The 21677-nt window shown below is 33.9% G+C and overlaps 1 long non-coding RNA gene across 1 annotated transcript; it reads left to right on the top strand.

The window, feature by feature from the left end:
* The first annotated feature begins 15887 nt into the window (after positions 1–15887).
* Positions 15888–20398, top strand: LOC119067859. Its single transcript, XR_005086056.1, has 3 exons — positions 15888–15899; positions 18184–18188; positions 20320–20398. It is a non-coding gene; the product is annotated as an uncharacterized LOC119067859 (long non-coding RNA).
* Positions 20399–21677: the final 1279 nt, after the last annotated feature.

Genomic DNA, 21677 nt, shown 5'->3' with positions numbered 1-21677 from the left:
ATTTGGCTGAAATTTTCAGGGTATGTTAAGGACGTAATTCTAAGAAACTAATTTGAAGGAATTTTTATAAAAGCTTATAATTTCGGAGCTATGAGCGTGTTAAACTATTGAGCTATGGGACCTATAACTCGGAAAATATGGCAGATAGAAAGTTCGTTTAAAAGACAAATTTATAGAGTTTCAGATTTCATTTGACACGTGTTTCATGGTTTTCCTAAAAAGTCGTCTATTTGGGAGCTATGAGCGTTTTAAGTGCGAGCTATGTCAGCCATAACTTGGTAAATACTGCAGATAGAAACCTCGTGTAAAAGACAAAGTTATAGAGTTTTAGATTCTAGTCGATACGTGTTTCATGGTTTTCCTAAAAAGTCGTCTATTTGGGAGCTATGAGCGTTTTAAGTGCGAGCTATGTCAGCCATAACTCGGAAAATACTGCAGATAGAAACCTCGTGTAAAAGACAAAGTTATAGAGTTTTAGATTCTAGTCGATACGTGTTTCATGGTTTTCCTAAAAAGTCGACTATTTGGGAGGTATGAGCGTTTTAAGTGCGAGCTATGTCAGCCATAACTCGGAAAATACTGCAGATAGAAACCTCGTGTAAAAGACAAAGTTATAGAGTTTTAGATTCTAGTCGATACGTGTTTCATGGTTTTCCTAAAAAGTCGACTATTTGGGAGCTATGAGCGTTTTAAGTGCGTCAAATTTTCGATTTTCGTCAAATTTTCTATTTTTATCAAAGAGATCAAAGAGAAAGTTATACAATAATGTAAGAAGAATATTTTCGTTCAAACTGCACAATATGATTGTCTATTATCTGCGACCAAATTCTAAAAAAGCACAACTTACAAAAGAGCTGATATCGCCCAAAACCACTTACAGTGGAGGTGTGACGCAAGTCCAGTTATCCACTTACAAAAGAACTGATATCGGTGTAGGTGACGCTTACAGGTTCGACACGCAAAAAGGTATGCGTCACAAATGGCAGCTGATGAGGAAAGAACGCGAAAGTTTTATCAACAAAAATTTACCAGAAAAATTTTAGGAAGAAAATTATAATAAAAAAGTTTGCGTCACAAGTGGCAGATGTTGAGGAAGGAAAATTTTAAAAATTGTGAAATATATTCCTAAAAATGGAATTCAAACGGAAGAAAGCCGAATCATCTGCCACTTTTTGACGCAAACTTTTTTATTATAATTTTCTTCCTAAAATTTTTCTGGTAAATTTTTGTTGATAAAACTTTCGCGTACTTTCCTCATCAGCTGCCATTTGTGACGCATACCTTTTTGCGTGTCGAACCTGTAAGCGTCACCTACACAGATATCAGTTCTTTTGTAAGTGGATAACTGGACTTGCGTCACACCTCCACTGTAAGTGGTTTTGGGCGATATATTATGCACCTGTTGCCAAAATTGGTATTTTGACGTGTAGGACATTATTGCCCTAGCCGAAGGCGTGGGTCATAATGCCTACACGTCAAAATAACAGTCTGGCAATAGGTGCATATCATATTTTATCTGTCGAGAACAGATATATCGAGATAAACAAAAACTCCCTAGAGGGATAAGCTCGAGATTATCGTTCTAGACAGATAATAGTTATTTATGCAACTCGAGATCAAAATGTTCGAAAATTGCGAACTTTAGATCGCTCTGTTGCATAAAACGTTGTATGAATCTCTGTGGGAAGTACTTTATTAGGCTCTAGATGTGTAATTATGACACGAGGCCGCAGGGCCGCAGTCCATAGGGACAACCCTCACCTGAATATAAAGCAAGTTGGTTGGACCACTTTAGATACAACGTAATTTCTTCATAATTGTTTAGTCGGTTGAACATTATCTAATTAATTGTACATCAAAGCATCTTTTAGCACACAAGCTGTAGAACAAGGCGTGGGAACGAGTAGGTCGACAGCATGTTAATGTTGGAATCGACGGTAAATAGGTCACTGATGAAGGTTCGGTTGGGTGATAAGCTTGATTTTTGGTCGTTCTCGGGTTATGAGCATACTGTTTTTTCACATATTTAATATCTCAGAGCTAAAAATAGTGAAAATTAAAACATAGTTTCTTCAGCAATTCGTCAGAGTATTGAATTCTGCACAAAAGTCTCCTTAGAATTGACTTCGCAGAAAATACAGGGTGGCCAGTAAGATGCTCCGAAAATAAAAAAAAATGAGTTTTTCTCATTATTCCATAGATTAGAACATTTATATCTTGGATTATTATTAATGAAAAAAAAAATAGTGCGCACTATTTGAATGGCTGTTATGTGGAGGGTGTCGGGGAATCTCGCACACGCGATCATAGTATGCGTCCTTTTACGACATGTAACGAAAAGTCATGACTGTGCGAGATTCACTACTTAGAGGTGAATCTCGCACACCATGAATTTGTGTGGTGTGCGAGATTACCCTACCCCATGTGGAGCTAGCCAAAATACAAGGAAATGGCAGAATCGTGCATGTGGAGTGACTTCGCATTCACAATTCTGTCATTTCCTGTGAAGTGATGAGTTAGCCAAAATACCAGGTCCCACTTTTTGGGCGGGTCAGGTCCCTTGACTGACAATTTTCTAAATGTATTTTTGACGTATTCATAAAAACTTGTCACATTTAATACATAATATTACTATATTAATGACTCCACGCAAATGACAGTAAAATTTGACAATCTTTTTTTTCTTGGCAACCATCGATCGTAAGGTGGAATGATTTTTGATCACTTTTTCAGCTCTCAATTTTCTTACAAATTTTAAATTTTCAAGATTTTCAATCAACCTCAAATCATAAATAAAATATGACTCGTGTAGATTACGGCCCTCGCTAACTTCACACTCGTAAATTTTTAACAATATCTCTTTGATTTATATAATTCCATTTATTTTCAGAAAATCTTCAGAAATTAGTTGAAATCTTATATTGCCTGCAAAAATTTAACTTTTTCATTAAAATTTCTTACACTTTTTAATCAAAGTGAGCTAATTTGATAACAGACATTTTGCTGGCGTAAGATGTGGTTGTTAAGGGAGTAAAAAAGTACCTACTTGATAAATGACAAACAACTTGATTGTCAACTATCAAATTTGATAGTCAACTATCAAACTATCACTGATTTACCCACACTACCAAACGAAATCAAATTTCATCTAAGTTATCCTTTTTAATTGAGGCTATGATCAACAGTGTAAAATCCCGTTTTTCTCGGAAGGCTTCCAGATCCCTAGTCCTACATAGCCCATCTTCGAACTTAGCGATAGTCGGGATTTTAATTCCAAGTATTTAAAAAAAAGAATCATCCAAATTGGTTGAGAATTACTCAAGTTATCGTGCCTTCAACGAAAAACTGTTACCCACATTTAACGTTTTTCATATCATTTCATACATTTTCAATCACAGTGAACCTTTTTGTTACCTACATTTTTCGGTATTTTTTGGTGTAAGACCCTGACTTTCAGTCAATGGAATAAGAAAATGGCAGAACTGTGAATGTGCAGTGATGAGTTAGCCAAAATATAAAGAAAAGGAAGAATTGTGTAAATTGTGCTAAACAAATTTTATGATCAATCGTCCCTATAAAAATCAAAACTTCCCCACCAAGACAAAAGCTTGATATTTCTATGCATGATTTCGAAATCATTAAACTCGAGCTGCAAGCACTTGGCAAAATAAAAAGGTCCAGACAAGGGCGTAATCTAGTATTTTAATCACCCTCTCAATCCCTATAGGACGCTAGTTGGGGATTTTCATATCTGACGCCGCTTATTAATGAAAATATCCAAGCACAGAAACATAAACATTTAAAAATGTTAATTTTATGCTACATAACATCATTTCGTTAAAAAATAAAAAAATAAAAAAATTGGTAGAAGCATAATACCCATTTAACAAAAAGTTTTTTGCAATACAAAAAAAAATTCTTTTGATCATCATGTGATCGCCATTATCCTCTTCATTATTGTCTTCTGTTTGTCTCTGATAATAATTGATCTAAATCTTTTTCTTTATCAACATAGTAAGAAAGCGACAATGCACACGGTGGCATTGTAATAATTGCGAAATAAACATGAGAATAAGACCGTCGGAAAACGAGTGTATTAAGAACCTGCATCAAAGGATTTTTGTATAGTTACGCGGAAAGAGAGAGGGAGAGAAAAGATACGAAGAAAAAAGAAGGAATGAAGAAAAAATAAAATTTATATAATCAATATTGATTTAATTTATTGATAAACTTCTCAATAATAGCATCAATAAAAATAAAAGCGAACATAAACGTCCCGACAAGAGTTCTTTTTGCAGAAAATTGAGATCATTTGACTTTGTGTTGCATAACAAGATTTAAAAAAAAATTGAACTTCTCTCAGTACTTATACGTTCTACATTAAAGAAGCACATATCAACAAGGACAGAAGACGAATTAAAATTGGCGGCACAATTGTCTGTGAAGCCTTAATAATACTCGTAATGCAATGAAACTTTTTTTTTATCTTCTCAAATGATGTGGTAGGTAATAGTACATTGAATGACAAGGGGCGAAAGTAAAAAAATTCAACCGTGTGCGAGAGTTGGAGCCCGCGCCGAAGGCAAGGGCTCTAATCGCACAGGTTGAATTTTTTTACTTTTGGCCCGAGTCGTTCATACTATTTTTTTTGATACCAACATTGAAAATTGATATGTATCGCAAACATCGCAACAAAATGTTGAAATAAAAAGGCATTTAGCCAGAAAATGCGGGGGTGCAGGGGCGGCAGCCCCCTGGTATATGAAAAATTTAATAATTTAGCCATCACAACAATAACACACACAAAAATTAAGATATAACTAACAAATCATTCAGTAACAAAAAGTATCAACTTTGTATGCTAATTTCAATAAGAACACTGGCGCACAGTGTTTTACAATTTTGATCAAAGTATTCTGCATAATATGAGCGGATTTTGTTGACAACTCGACTCATTTCTCTCATTTTCTGTGACGTCAGTCACTTTCGCTGTTCGTTCAGTTGCGTTCGCTCTTCGTTAAGTACTTTCTCCCCGTGGGATGCATTTTTTTACTTTCGCCCCTCATATGCGGGGCGAAAGTATCATTTTTCAATGTTGGTATCAAAAAAACGTAAATATAATCTCAAGCTATAATGTAGAAATATGATTGGATCATAAATTAAATCAAAAATAGCCGGCCCTGTTGTTGCAAAGATTTTTTCTTTCTTTTAAAATGTTAAATGAATTTAGAAAGAATTTTTCAACGTGTAAAATAATGTCAATCAATTAGATATGCTTGGGGTATATAACGAATTCGAAACGATTCGACGCCTGATCTTGAAATCAGTTTCGAACGCAAATATGGCTTAAACATTTGTAATAAAAAAAAAGTTTTGCGCAGCTATGCAAATTGTATATAATACACAAAAAAAGGAACAAAAAACCTTCAAGATTGGCTCCAATTTTATGCATAAAGCGTAATGTGTAATGTGATTCATTTTCTGTTGATGACAATGACCCTATTCTAATATGCAACATCATGCTTCTGAATATATGCCCTTATGTTCGCAGACTCCAGCATAACATCATCAAGATCCTCAACCAACACATCATTAATTCGCTATAAATTTCTTTATCCACCCATAAAATTTATATAAAATTGCAGACGAAAATTTTTGCATATGCAAAAACAATCCCTGATTTCATTGGGATAAATACTTCTTCAAGAAACAATTGACAATAAATAAATCCGATTGAATTGAACGACTGACACACAACACAATATAAGAAGGAGAAAAAAAAAATACCGAAAAAAAACAATGGAACTGTGGATTCGATCTAGAGTTTTGAGTGAATTAACAATAGCCCATTTGGTGACAGTAGCGGCTGTGTTTAAGATGTTTAAGAGATTTAAATGGAACAGAAAAAAGAAATTTGTGATTTTTGTTAGACATTTTTTTAGAAGGATTAAGATAAACTCATCGTTTGCTTTTCACAGAAATATGTGGCATTGTTTTTATAAATAATTTTTTTTACTCGCAATTTACAACATTTTGCGAATTTGTGGCCAAAAATTAACTTGACGACCCAAGATCGTTGAAAAATGTTTATTTACTTCGTTTAAAATTCATTATTTGTGCAATTTACAGTAAACTCAATTTTTAACCTGTCGCAGACGGGAAGCATAATAACAGTTTTACTATCTGATCTATTACTTCATTTGATCGGAGATTTTCAGAGATTGATTTCAAAAAACTTTTACTTCATTTGTTTTGAACATGCTTTTTGCTATATAGGACCTCATTAGTCAGACATTGTCGTTTTTATTGCTGTCGTTGTTGATAACAAATAAGCCCATTGGCTTTAGCCGACACACGTTGGTGTTGATCGTCTCGTTGGCAAAGACTTGAACTTCATGACTGTAGATTTTCGAATAAGCGTTTCGTTTACGTTCGAACATACGACTAGCCCACAATGTGAAAACCGCTGAAGACTTTCTTTGGTATCGGAACCAGAGCTGCTCATATTTCATTTCATTTAATTTTAAAAGTGTAATATTTTCTATGACAGCGCACACTGTCAATGTTTACCACCTTATTTTTCATAGTTTGGTTGCTAGAGAGGGGTTATTTAATTCCGTAAAATTCTTTAAATTTACAAAAAAATCCTTCAAATGAATTTTAAGAAATTTTACGTAATCAAATTACTAAAAATAGGTCCCACCTGTCACGGACGGCAAGCAGTTTTATTAACGGATCCGTCATTTCATTTGGTCGAGACGAAGTTATTTCCAAGAGAATGATTGATTTATAGTATGTTACGTCACTGTCTGTAAATATTTGTTTAGGTAAGTGTGACGCTTGCGGAACGAGCCGAAGGCGAGGGGAGTAATCACACGTGTCTAAACAGCAGTGACGTAACACATTTTACGTGTTACGGCATGTTTCATTTTTATTTACATTGCCTAATCACGTAAAGCATTGTACTTACGAGGTTCCAAGTGGTTATTTGATAAGTGGGGAATACAGCCCTCCCATTCGGGTCACCCCACTTATCAAATACACAACTTAGAACCTCGAAAGTAATATACTATTACATGTTTGTGGACGGTAAGTGCATTTTCCCTGTCGCAAACAGTGATGTAAAGTGCACTTTATCATGCATAAACATGTAAAAATCTTTTACTTTACTAGTGAGGTAATGTGGCCTTTCCCTCACTAGTGAAGACCCTTTCCCTCGCTCGTAAAGTAAAACGCCATACTTTACACGTGTAATAATTTGATATCTCGTATCACGATGAGTAAAAGTACCTCGGGCTGAAGCCCTCGGATACTTTTCCTCATCTGGATACGCGATATCAAATTACTTCACTTGTATAGTAATGTACTATTACTTCATATTTTTGAACATGTTTTTTTTCACATTACTGAAGTCGTTATCATCAACAGATGACAGTCGTTCATAACTTATTACGAGAAGTTAATTTCAAAGAAGAAAATAATTAAAAAATTTCTCTCGATTGTGAATATACTGCAATTTCTCTGACCGCTATCTCATATCTGAAAGATGTCTAAATTGTGGTTGTTGTATTCATTGGTGATGACGTCTCTGATCGTCCGTATAGTTTCAGAATCGTAAATTTTTTTAAGCATTTCTGTATTTTTGCTTAATGTGTGTTGTCCTCAAATTTAAACTTTTAAACGCCGCACATCTTTCCATTGATGCTTGGAAACGAATGTATTTTTAAATTATACAAACGCAGACACCCCATGCACTTTAATCAATATTTTATTTTAATCCTTGCAAATTCGTTTTCTTTTCTCTTTTTTTTCTGAAATTTATTTAAATCATAAGTTCTCTCCAAAATGAAATGGCATTGGTAGTTTACGTCTGTGTATACTTATGTATCTTTTATGTTGTATAATTGGCCTATAAATAATATAAAATATTGTTCTGTATTGGTAGTTATAAGCACAACTTGAGCATCAATATCGAAACACAGAAGTGAGTTGCATATTCACGGTAAAATAACTACAACAACAACCACAACAAAAAAACGCACAACAAAACAACAAAATAGTATCGATGAATACGACACGATGTCTGCGGGATATCATGGATTAAATGAATTGAAATAAAATTAGCTTCAAAGCAATTACTGCATTTCAATAAATTGTTCCATCGATAATTTATTGAAAATTGAAGAAAAATAAAGAAGACGAATAAAAAAAGGGTCCTGAAAAATCTTTAATGGTCAGAAGAGAGGTTGGCAGATATGCATAAATTAACAGCCATTATACCGATGGAAGAAGAAAATTGGAAGTCATGAACCTGAGGCGGCTAAAGTAACAAAGACACGATAAAATATGTTGAAGTGACTGCAATTATAATTTCTTTTTCTCTCGGTTTAATTTTCGAATACGACATATATATTTGAACAAACTTGTTCCGCTGCTTCGTATAACACACACCACCAGCCTCATTATCTTCAAATACATATCTCATACACACATTTTTAATTTGCAACGAATTTCAGTAATAATCGTAACTTATGCGTCTATTCGAAAGGTGTAAGAATTAGCCAAAAACTTATAAAAGTTTAATTGTCGCAAATGCAACCCCTCTTCCCAAAAAAAATAATAATTATGTAGTCATTTACAGGAGGGTGTACGTGTACGTATATGGTATATGTAATTATGTATGGATATGGTATACGATGGTACGTCTACATTATACGAACGTATGTGCCACATACAAATGTAGAATTTCGTGAATTCAAGCATATCATAAACAATATTTTTGCTTGATAATTCGTTGAACTCATTTATTTTTGAATAAAAAAAAAACATTTTTTTGGTGTAAATTGTACTTAAATTGGAATACATTGTCGGCCAATGAGCGATGCATGTCTTTAGCGGGAAGGCGTGTCTCGATATAGCTTATTATTATTTAAGCCTTCTGTATGGATAGCCAGATAAGTGAAACGTAGTAAAACCGTCGACATCGTTGTAAATTTTATTTCGTTATTTTTTCCTTCTTGGTTGGTTGTTTTTTGCTTTTGATGGTACAACAACATGCAACTACATACGCTGAAACGACCATTTATATTCATTTTTGAAGTCGCATTGTGATATGTGCAATGTGCATTTGTTATGTATAAAAATTACTCGGAATATGGCGTGTAAGTGGCTCATATCAATGACATTTTTCGGGGAACATAATTTGTTATTGGCGATAAAAATAAGGTTGACACATGGAATAGCTTTCATTTTACTTATTTAAATTTGTTTAAAATGTCGGTGGTATAAAGTACAGATTTTTTGCGATGTTTCACTAATTTTACTGCAACTTTGTAGCAGAAATTTTTGTTTTGCTTTTTTGTAACTTTAGGAAATGTGCGCAATGTTGCATCACAATTGGGCACGTGATACATGTCTTTAAATCCTTCCTCAGCTCTGAAGAAATTATTGATTTGTAGATTTTATGCGTAAAATCTTCTTAGTATTACTTCCAGCGAATAAAGCTATTTCGTAAAGGTTACGACTTACGAAAGAGTAAAGATTATTTCTAAAACACAGCTCCACTCTGAAGTGTTTTCATGAATGTTAATCTATTACTTCTGTTGTTCATACTAATTTCTAGTGTTTTGGTAATTCCTTTAGTTCGCTAGTTTTAACAAACTCTTGCTATATATGAAACCGATGTCTGAACTCATCACTTGTTTTTTCATTGGTGGCAGATAACAGATGATTTTGAAGGTTAAATTCGAGTTTATGAAGTATTTTAGGGATTCATGGACATAATTTGGTGTGTTACACGATAATTAATTTTTAAAAAAATTAGGTAAAATATTTGGAAGCAATCTCTGGAAAATACTTAGATCAAAATGAAGTAATAGATCCAACAGTAAAGTTATTTGCCGTCCGTGAAAGATTAATCTTAGAATTATAATGTTGATATTTTGACATTATGTGTACACGTTCTATATTTTATCCAGCATACAGACTAATTAGGGTGGGTCTACACATAGACCAAAATTTAATGTGTGCGTTACACTTTTGATTGATCACTCGGGTCGATATGTTATCCCGATCACATTCAAAACAATTAGATCTTATTTTCTGAATGAACAAAGAAGCACGGGCTGGACACTCTGTGAATAGCAGCATTTAAAAAAATGAATAGTGTCAGAGGCTGAACTTCAATCAGAGCTGCAACTATAGGTGAATGTTATGTGTAACCGTTCCTTAAACTAAGCACAGCTTCAGAACTTTTTCAGTGTGAGCTTCAAACTTTATCATTACAATTTCAAAGAATCGAAATCGATAGCCACATCTTATTGTTCCCTTTATCTCATTTATTTCAGTGAAATGATTTGAATAGCAGAGTCGCTTTTCTAGGACAATCGTTAGAAGTGTGATCCTCTCCACATGGATTGCTACTTTGGATATAAGCTGCATTATTTGTTGGTTAACTATACAAATTATACAAAAACAAATTTTAAATATCTATCAATTCAATTGATCCGTCCAAGTGATTGCATTTCAGATAGCTTTATAAAGTCACCTTAGACGCCGTCACATGAGTGTAATGGGCAATCGAAAACAATGTGATTGATCGTTGGTTTTTTGTGTAGTTACATTCGCGTCTGGGTGTGACGGTTAGTCCCCATTTATAAAATGAGTCGTTGCAACGTGATTCGAACGAATTCTATTCAATGTACACAATAATATCCTTGGAAGGTCGAATCCGAGTGGATTTTAATTTCTGTTATTTTCTTAAATTGCCTCAGTGCTTTAAGTGCTCTCAGTAAACATAAGAATCTTTATTTCACTAGTAAAAGGATTCCATTCCGGGATTTTTTTTTTCAAAAAATGGTAGAAACGATCATGGCTATAGTGGTGAAAACTGAGTTGTTTTTTTAATATTGTAATCATTCACAATTTTCCTAATAAATGGCAACAATATGTTTGGTCACATAAGTCAGACGAATACAATTTAATCTAAAACCATAAACTGTTCACATTTAATCGCCGTAAAACGAATGCGATTATTAAAAGCATAGCTTTAGGATATCAGAATAAAAACGGATTTTATTTAAAGAAATATAAACTGGCCTAAACGATGTACACACCTTTTATCCCAGAAGCAACAAAAAAGAAGAAGATGGAAATGGAAAACGATGTGAATAAAACAATCACAACATAATAATACACCTCTCACCTCTCAAAAAAAAAAAAAATATTCCTATTCATGTAATTTACGGGAAAAAGTCAATATATCGAGCTGCAATATGTAGAAAATTCTCTGCGTTGTTCAAGCTTTGTAGTTTATTATTTATTTATGATTGAAAATGGAATTTATTTAATTGGAAGTAGCGATTATGATGTTCAGGGATTTGTTGTCTTTTTTTTTGCTCATTCTAAATGAATGAACTTTTTTTAGAATGAATTAATTCGCGATTCGTTATTCGATTTTTTTTCCTGACTTCACAAAAGGTTTTTTATTTAAATTATTCCTCATCATAATTCAGCAAGCAAGGGCTCGCTTAATTATCCAATTATCAAATTGTAATTGACTTCTGAAATTCTCTCTGCTTACCGTAAAATATTATGCATATTGAAATGCCAATTATAAACGATTTATGACGTGATATATTGGAAAAGCAAGAAATTATATTTGAAATTGTGTTCCAAGATAATTTTTTTTCTTCCGCATTTTTGTTCGTTAGAATTTATTTAAGCTTTTCAATTCTTGTGAGCGCAAAAAAAAAGTTTCACTCATTCTACCTGCTTTTAAAACGAATCGCCTGGTATATAGTGTAGTTCCTATAATTGCAATTACAACGAGTGGGATTTTAGTCGCTTTCATTACATCACATTTGTGTGAACGTCGATATAACAATAATAAATTTATATCGCTGCCAAAATGAGCGTAATTAGTTAGATTCGTTTCTGCGATATAAATGCAATCCATGAATTAATATTGATATTGACAGTGGAAAAAGTTAATGGTCTGCAAACAGGAAACTGAAATTTCAGATTTTTGATATTATGAGCTTGTCATAATTTTTGACAATAATGGAATCGCTAATGTTCATTGCGGTTTATAATAAATCATAAACTGGAATTTAAGTTTAATTACAAAATGATATAGTTACTGTTATGCAGCATGGGAACATTATTTTGCATCTACCAGATTAGTTTATCGATCTTCGAAGAAGTCGTCACGGCCGTAAATCAATATTAAATTGGTTAAACTGGTCCAATGGCTTGATGAGCCTTTCGTCTCGATTATGAGAATATTACAGCACACAACGCCATGACAGTCACGATACAATTTCAATAAAGATTGTTGAATCACTACATTTATATGCACACAATTTGCAATATTATTTAAAGTTTACGAGCGGTTAACAACTTATGAAAATATTTTTTTGTGTAAAAAACTAAGATTTGTACAGACAAGAACTCGTGGCTTATTTTAAGGAATTTAAAATTATGGTAAACGTCAGTGGAATTTAGACATGTACTTTCTTCAGCTGGTCCACTCATGCAACATGCTTGTTTGGGTTTACACTGGTGATACAGCTGAATAAAATACATGTATCAATTTCCCTGACGTTTACCATAATTTTAAATTGTACTAAAACTGTACTAAAATTACCAAAAATTTCATAAAATTACCACAACTCTTTTTTACAAATTTTGCAAGTTTTAATTTCCTTAATCAGGCCCTGCTAGATTTAATAGCATATTACTTCCGAGGTTCCAAGTTGTGTATTTCCCCTTCGGGTCGGGCTGTATTCCCCACTTGTCAAATAGCAACTTGGAACCTCGTAAGTACAATGCTTTACGTGATTAGGCAATGTAAATGAAAATGAAACATGCCGTAACACTAATAGTAGATTACAGCAGAGCCTATGTAAATGAGTAATACATGTGTGCGATGTGTGCGGCGTGTGAGCCGAAGGCGAACCGCCTAATTTCGCACACATGTATTACTCATTCACATAGGCTCTTCTGTACTGTTCTTTAATGCGTAGGCATCCTGTGCGTTGTATTTACATTGTCTAATATGAAAACTACGAAACAATTTTGCATAAAACAGCATTTCGGAAACTTTCCACTTCTAACCATTTTGAACTAAAATTTCATTTTAATTTAGTAGGCATCGGTTGTGCACGCCATTTCGGCTATATTTAATTGACTTCTTTGTTGTTGTCATTCTCAGTTTCAATGCAAAATTTTTGATTTTTTGTTTTAAACTATAAATTCAGTGTGATTTTAGTGTTTTCTTAATGTTATCGATGGCAGGTGTACTAGAGGTGTGCACCGCCGATTTTACGCCGGCGCGCCGTCGATTTTTTGCTAAATTTTCGGCGCACCGCCGCCGAAAAATAATAGCTCACGCCGCCGCCGCCGCCGATTGTATTTTCGTCGCGCCGAAATTATATACGTTTTCAGCCATTTTAATGTGCAAAAATATAAACTTAAATTGAAAAATCTATACAAAAGTGTGTGCCTGAGTACAAGGTTTTAGCAAATGTTTATCTCTCTTAATTTATAAGTCAGGTTTCTATATGCTGCTATGTTTCTATATGCGTAGAAAGAAGTTTTTTGTAAAAAAAAATTGTTGGAACTTCGGTGATTTTCTCTCTGATGCTACGATAGGGTTATCTTCGAAGTAGCTTTCTATAACGTTTCCTATTTCCATCAGTAGATGGCAAGTGTTTTATGCAAATTTTAAATACTAGTCCAAAGAAAAAGTTTGCTGCTGTCTTGGAAAGGGTATCGATGGATACAACTGAGGATGGTCAGATCACGCTGCCCTGGGACCGTAATCGATACCCGAGATCGAAACAGCATTTGTCTTTTCTGTATCCTCATTTAACGTGAACCGTTGGGTACGTTACTCTATTTTCTGTGCAATGGAATGGAGCGCGGCAGATGGCAGACGACGTTTCTCTTATTGTCTGTTGATGCAGATAAGAGGAATAAGAAAGAGAACAAAATTCAGTGAATCAGTCAAAACTGGGTGAATACTACAGTAATTTTAAAGTGGCAAACTTAAGAACTTATGTGGAATTTGGGTGGAAAATGGCGCAAATCACATGTTTCAAGAATTTATAAAATGGAAAATCTTTCCGGTTTCAAGTTTTTTCGTCAAAAGACGAGACACGGGTGTCTTTATTTTTAATTTCTAGCTAATTTATGTAAAAAATTTGGGAAAAAAATCATTTTGGCGTAGTCTATACACTTATTACGCTTATAACTTATAAATTTAAGTTTATCTAAATCTCTTATTTGCGAAAACCTTCTACTACGATCTCACTCCTACATCGAAGATGGACTAAAGGCAACGGGAACGATTATTGCATAAATCGAAAGATAAAAGTAGCGAGTTTGCGTAAATGACATAAATTATAAGTTGGAAATAAGAAACCTGCAGAACATCTAGTATGAAGATGTGACTTAAAATTTCCAACTTATAGGTTTGTTCCAAGGTCATTTCGAAATGTCAAATTACATCCACAGAAGGCAACTTAACCTCAACTTTCAGGTTGACGAAAATGTTAACGAAAAATTTACAAAGAAATTTGTTGACGTTTAGGTTATGTTCATCTCTGTGGATGAAATCGTCGGCGTTCGTGTTGTCAAAGTTTGGGTTTACAGTTATTTGGAACAAACCTATAAGTTGACTTATAGCTTATATGTCATTTACGCAAACTCACTAATCATTCTTGGATTCATTAAATTAGATGTTTTTAAAATAATAGGTCAGTGATTGTACATTCAAAATATAAAAGGTGAGATATGTCTCCCCTTGTATAAGTGGTTGATACTTCAGATCGCAAGATAGTAAGAATTCAGTGTTCGGAAAAAGGATTGCGCACGCTTTTTCAAATGTTTTTGCATTATTTTCGAAAGTTTAGATTTTTTGTAAATTTATCGGCGCGCCGATCGGCGCACCGCCGCCGACTACAAATTTCTTACGGCGCGCCGCCGCCGATCCCTTACCAGTCGGCGCACCGCCGCCAGCTATTTTAAGATCGGCGCACACCTCTAAGGTGTACCAAAAAATAGTTATGCCTGTGTAGATTCCAATTTATATCGTGGTTTGTGTGAAGTGAAAACATAAACAAAATCATCGAAAAATGACCGACCAGCGCATGTAAATGATCACGCATAGCATATAATCATCGAAAAACCTAACATGTAAGTTTCATTTACATTCTCATCGCAGACAATGTAAATACAACGTACAGGATGCCTACACATTAAAATGGTTTAACCTGTCACAGACGGTAAGCCTATTAACAGTTTTACTGTTCAAACTAGTACTTCATTTGATTGAATATTTTCAGAGATTGATTTCTGAAATCTTTTACTTCATTTGTTTTAAACATGCTTTTTGGTATAAAAAAACCTCACTAGTCAGAGCTTGTCGTTTATTATTGCTGTTGTTGTCGTTAACAGAATCTTGCCACCTCAAACTCGATTACAAAAATGAGATCTTGATTGCTTCGGTTTCAAAGAACCTGTAGTACCAGTCTAAAGTTGACTTTGGAGATTTTTTAAAAAATCTTCACAAGTCTGCTATTTAAAAACAGTAATATTTTCCTAGCCACGGCAGAGTAAAAGTAACCCAGGCAGGAGCGCTTGTTTGACTAGGGACCTGAATGAATAATCTAGTAGCCGTGTCTAGTAGCATGTTTTTTGCGAATTAAATTTTTCAACTTATGTCAGTGTTAATTTGAGTTCATTTTCATACAGTGTATTAGGTCCCTCATTTGACGTTTCAATAATGAACCGCTCCTGCCAGGTTTACTTTTACTCTGCCGTGTCCTAGCCCTTGATACACTTTGATTAAAATGTTGTGGCCACTGTATCATTTGACTAGGGACCTGAATTATTTAGTAGCCTTATTTTTTGCGAATAAAATTAATTCAATTCAGTGTTCATTTTCATTCAGTATAATAAGGACCTATTATGACGTTTCAAAAATGAACCGCTCCTGCCTGGTTTATTTTACTCTGTCGTGATAAAACGGATGAATCAGTAAAATATGTTTAATGTGTAGGCATCCTGTACGTTGTATTTACATTGTCTGCGATGAGAATGTAGATGCAATTTACATGTTAGACTTTTCGATGATTTACATGCTATGCGCGATCACTTACATGCACTGGTCGGAAATGTTGCGATGATTTTGTTTATGTTTGCACTTCACACAAAACACGATATAAATTAGAATTTACACAGGCACAACTATTTTTTGGTGCACTTGCCACCGATACTATTAAAAAAACACTAAAATCACCACTGAATTTACAATTTTAAACAACAAAATCAAAAATTTTTCACTGAAACTGAGAATGACAACAACGAAGAAGTCAAATAAATATCGCCGAAATGGCGTGCACAACCGATGCCTACTAAATGAAAATTAAATTTTAGTGCAAAATGGTTAGAAGTGGAAAGGTTCCGAAATGCTATTTTTATGCAAAATTGTTTCGTAGTTTTCATCTTAGACAATGTAAATACAACGCACAGGATGCCTACACATTAAAGAACAGTACAGAAGAGCCTATGTGAATGAGTAATACATGTGTGCGAAATTAGGCGGCTCGCCTTCGGCTCTCCCGCCGCAAACATCGCACACATGTATTACTCATTTACATAGGCTCTGCTGTAATCTACTATTATTAACGACTATTAACGACTATTAACGATGAGCTCTGCGTAAATATTGTTTTACAGTAGCAAAAATGTCTGCTAAAACTGAAGAAGTAAAAGATTTTGCATCAAACGATTGCAATATAATGCAGTATAATACTTTAAACACGTAGCAGATTTTTGTATCGTGATATGCTTACCGATTATTTCGTTATAATTCAATTTATTTATCATCAATCCTCGATCGACTGATGTGTGGTTAAAAGCATAATCAAGACCTGATAGAAATCAAGAGATATCTAGCTTTGGTCAACCACTTTCAACCCTATAAATTCCACTGCCGTAATATTGCGAGTCATATTGACAAAACCAAACTAAGTCAAACATTGTCTCTCCGGATGCAATACTCAATATTCAATTTGATGAATTTTTGGTTAATTATTTTATTCGAACAAATATTAAACGGTCATTCCTGTCAATTCGCAAATTCTCATTTCGAATAATCTAAATAATTTTTTCCTTTTTGATTTTCCGAATGTTCATAATGTAACCATCTGATTAAAATTGAATTGAGAGATAGCAATTGTCAAATTAGGCTCCATCAGAGATTATCAACTCTCGATGACGATGGAAAATTGCGCAATTAAAATTTCGCATAAATAAATCAGATATACGTCCACATAAATTACGGGTGAGTCAATCGTGCCATCTTTCGTTATATTCTAACGTTTATAGCCACAAAACAAAACGAAAAAAAAAGATTATCTGACGATTCGATACAATTAATCATAATTTCCCATTGGGTAAAATATTTGTTGTTTTTTTTACTAAAATGAAATGAAATTTGCAGTTTCAAATAATTAACCACAGCCTGTCATCTCGAATGATCACATGGATTGCCAATAAATAATCGACCAGTCATTCTGTTTGTTTCTTGTATGTTTGTTTGTTAATAAATACGGTATGGATGGAAGGATTATCTTAAGAAGAAAATAAATTTCCAGGAACGAGAGAAAAAAAGTGCTAAAATGTGGACGAGATAATTGCGACATCTGTCAAACTACCGAAATTGATCATCATTGTTTTAAAGAAATAAAATTTATTTATGCACATGGGTGGATTGACTTATATACCTGGTGTTTCACAAAAAAAATAATAATAAAAGAACAAGGTACATGACCAGGAATAGCTGGAAATTGAAAATTCTTTTAGTCGACATTGTATTGACAAAATAAATTTGATTGATCGACGAAATAAAGAAGAAGAAAAATACAATACTGCAGTAGCTATAGTAAGACTAACCATATTCATAGGTCAGGAGCAGACTGGCTACCAAAAATGTGGTTGATATACGACATAAAACGGAAGATGAAAGATAAATTTTGTTTTAGAAAAAACTATGAAATTGTTTTCGTTTTGAAAATACCTTTGTGCCAAAAGAAATCTTCATTTTTCACGGCTGTACGTATTGCAATTTACGAGTTATTTGTTCTCGTCATCTAAAAAGATCAGCCGTTTTAGAAGTGTAGGTATATATGAGCATTTGAGTTATTTGGTGGCATACATTTGACTATTTACGCCGCGCCATATGTGCGTTACAAAATTTGTATTTTGTATAAATGAGCAAATGAACCGAAATAGCTATTTTACAAAATGGTGTATTTCTTCGTAAGACTACATGGTATTTATTGTGGACTTGAGTTACTCTTTCCTTTTTAGATTAGGGTACCACAAAATATTGTCTATGGTAGTCTGCTATCAAACGTTTTGCTAAATTTTCCGATCAATTTCTAACAAAATTCGTTGAAGTTTCACATAAACACGCGTTTTTAAGAGACCAACACGCTCGTATGGAAAACATTCACGAATTTTCGTAATCGTAAAATAGATAGGAAAATTTAGAAACAAGTTTTAGTCTACCATAGACGATATTTTGTGTGCCACAAAAAATATCGCAAGTCGATATCAAATACTCTATTGTTCGCTCTAGATTGTCGCAGACTATAAACCACTTTGATCAAACAAAAAAAAATTATTTTGATGTTCTAGCAAAGTCAAAAAATGACAAAATTAATTTATTCCACTACAAGATCCATGAAACATCGAAACGGAAGATTAAAATTGTTTTCGCAACGAGTGACGAAAAGTAGGACTTTCCGTTGCCTTTATTGCAAACTGGGCCTACGGTATGGAGTGACAATCTTCACATATGGTGCATTAAAAAGCATTTATCTCTCGGTTGTATCACGGCAGAGTAAAAGTAAACCTGGCAGGAGCGGTTCATTATGGAAACGTCAAATGAGGGACCTAATCCTTTGTATGAAAATGAACTCAAATGAACACTGACATAAGTTGAAAAATTTAATTCGCAAAAAACATAGGCCTACTAGATTATTCAGGTCAAACAAGCGCTCCTGCCTGGGTTACTTTTACTCTGCCGTGGTTGTATAAATAGTTACTATTGTGCACAAAACCGAGTAAAGTAAATGGAATAGAGGAGCAATCAATGCAAATGTCCTTCATTTCTATACAAGGCCGGAAAAGTGTGTCAAATATTTGAGGTTCCGATAGATTTTGACAATTTAGAGCCTACTTGTGGTGTAAAGCCACACAGTGCTCATAACATGACTTTTACGTATTTTTGTCGTCGTCCTCAACAGATGAAATATAGTTTCGGACATTTCAAATGTCTCACTGTCAAATTATTCTGAGAATTTCATTGTATCATTGCGAATTCACAATGGCATTCTTTGAAAAAAATGACAGTGAGACATTTCAAATGTTAAAGCCTGTAATAGTCTGCGAAGTGTGATTTTTCATTTTGTTATCCAACAAATATTCACCATTTGCAAACTTTAAGTTCACTAAATGTGAAAGTTTTCACCATTTTCTCAAACGAAAAACACGCTCGCAACTTTCCACTTTTCTTGTGTAAGTCGTGCAAAAAACTATTGAACATTTTTGAAGAAAATGAGCCACTTGCAGAAATGTGTTCGTTGTTGTGTAAAATCACTAATTCGCTCTATATGGCTAAATATACGAATTTACATTCCATATAGAACAAAAGAATGGATAAGAGTGACTGTCATTTTAATAAGGCACCATAACTCGGCTCGATTTAACAATTTTTCTTTTTTTATCTAACTGAAAGCAGAAAAATATAACACGGAAGTGTATAATGCAACAAAATCAGTGAATCAAAGAACATTATTTATAAATTTCAATGAATTCAACAGTTAAATTACGCTGCGATTAATTTAAAATACAAATTGAGCAATTACTTTCCTCCCAGTTAATAGTAACAAATATGCAGTTAATATATGAAAAAAGTTACGTAATAAAAAAATAAATAACAAAACAAAAAAAAAGTTGAAATTATTATAAAGCAAATTATACGCTGCAACCATTCGATGACAGGTAGTTTTTAGAACGAACAAATAATCATAATTAATATTAAATTTTTCACGATCTTTTTTCCATATTATACTTAATTGTATGTAATTTGACAATTATTAAGGTGGCATTGTAAATGTTTATATATTATTCATCGGTTAAGTTTAGCCTGTGCCAACAACATTCTGAAAAATTAAGGGAGTAGCGGGAAATGACACAATTTATAATTTATAATTCGTAGAATTTCCTTTGTGGAGTCACAATGAGCCACTGCTGATGATCTCGATTTGAGATCGAAATATTTGGCAAATAAATTGGTTTTTCTGAGCTTTTCCGAGTTTCAACTTTAAATGACACAATTTAATTAACGATTACAATTCACGCCGTAAGTGTGCCTAAAATTTGAATTTCAAGTGAACGAGTCGATGAAAAAGTGAACCGAAAAATACATTTGAACGCTTCCTTGTATGAAAATGACGCTGCGTTAGAAAGACTTTCGCGAAAAGATTTTGAATTTCGACCGCACTTACGGCGTGAATTGAATTATTTGTTATTTATTGGCTGACCGATGATACATTAGACAATTCTCAGAGAACTCCACTGTTGTGCCTTTTTCGTTAGAACGACAAAGCTGGATCTCCACATATCCACTGAGAGGGAATCTCGACTGGTATCGATTTCCGTTACGTAAAAGAAGGTGCTTGACGTGAACCAAGAAGTGCTTGAAATAACGTTGGACGAATGTTTACAGGGATGTCAATGACTCACTAATACAAACGAAAGTGCTTAACACTGGTGAAATAGTTACACAGCCGTGCGTGGCAGTGGCAAAACCGTATAAGCAGCTTTGTTCGTATAAGTAAATCAGCTCAAAAACAGCTAAAGTAGGCTAAAGTCAAAATTTCGCTGGCGTCTCCTGTATCTTATCGTATGCTGGTACATTGGTCTAAATTGATTGTTAAATGTTTAGCTGCAATCAGATTTAATTGACCACTCATAAACTGCTAACTGTCATCTAATGATCATCATTATAATCGACTCTAGTTTCGTCTGAGCATATTATCTCAATAAGCAATGGTTACATTTCAAAATCCATGCGTATGTCTGTAACAATTTCGGATCCCTTCAACGGGTGTTATCGAAAATGACACATTATGTGAAGCTATGTAAGTTTAATTTATTCACTGCATGCAGCTTACGTTGCAACCTACTCATTATACTTACTGCATTGTTCCGAAACATTTCATAACTTTTTTCTTGTAGGGTTTTTCGGATATGTTTCGAATAATTTATAAAATGGGCGGTGCACGTTGATCGGGGGTAGCTTTTCAAAGTGTTTATTTTTAATGTTTTGACTCTATTGAATGTGGCCAAACCTTACCAGCAATTTCTTTCTTTCATTTCTGCTCTTGGTGCATGTTAATGAAACATTAGCACGCCACAAGTTTAAGGCAGCAAATTGTACTCATGTGTTATGGTAACACAAATTTCTGTCTACTCATAATACGGGGCTCATATAAATAAATTATTGCATATAATAGTAATTGAGTGAGAATATCTTTCAAAATTTTATTGTATTTTAGTGATGGCGTGCGTGCAAAATTATGTTCTTGGCATGGAAAGGG

Source organism: Bradysia coprophila (assembly GCF_014529535.1).
Source record: "Bradysia coprophila strain Holo2 chromosome X unlocalized genomic scaffold, BU_Bcop_v1 contig_130, whole genome shotgun sequence".
Taxonomy (NCBI): Eukaryota; Metazoa; Arthropoda; class Insecta; order Diptera; family Sciaridae; genus Bradysia; species Bradysia coprophila.
Note: the sequence above shows the minus strand (reverse complement) of the source record. Positions and strands in the feature narration are given on the sequence as shown.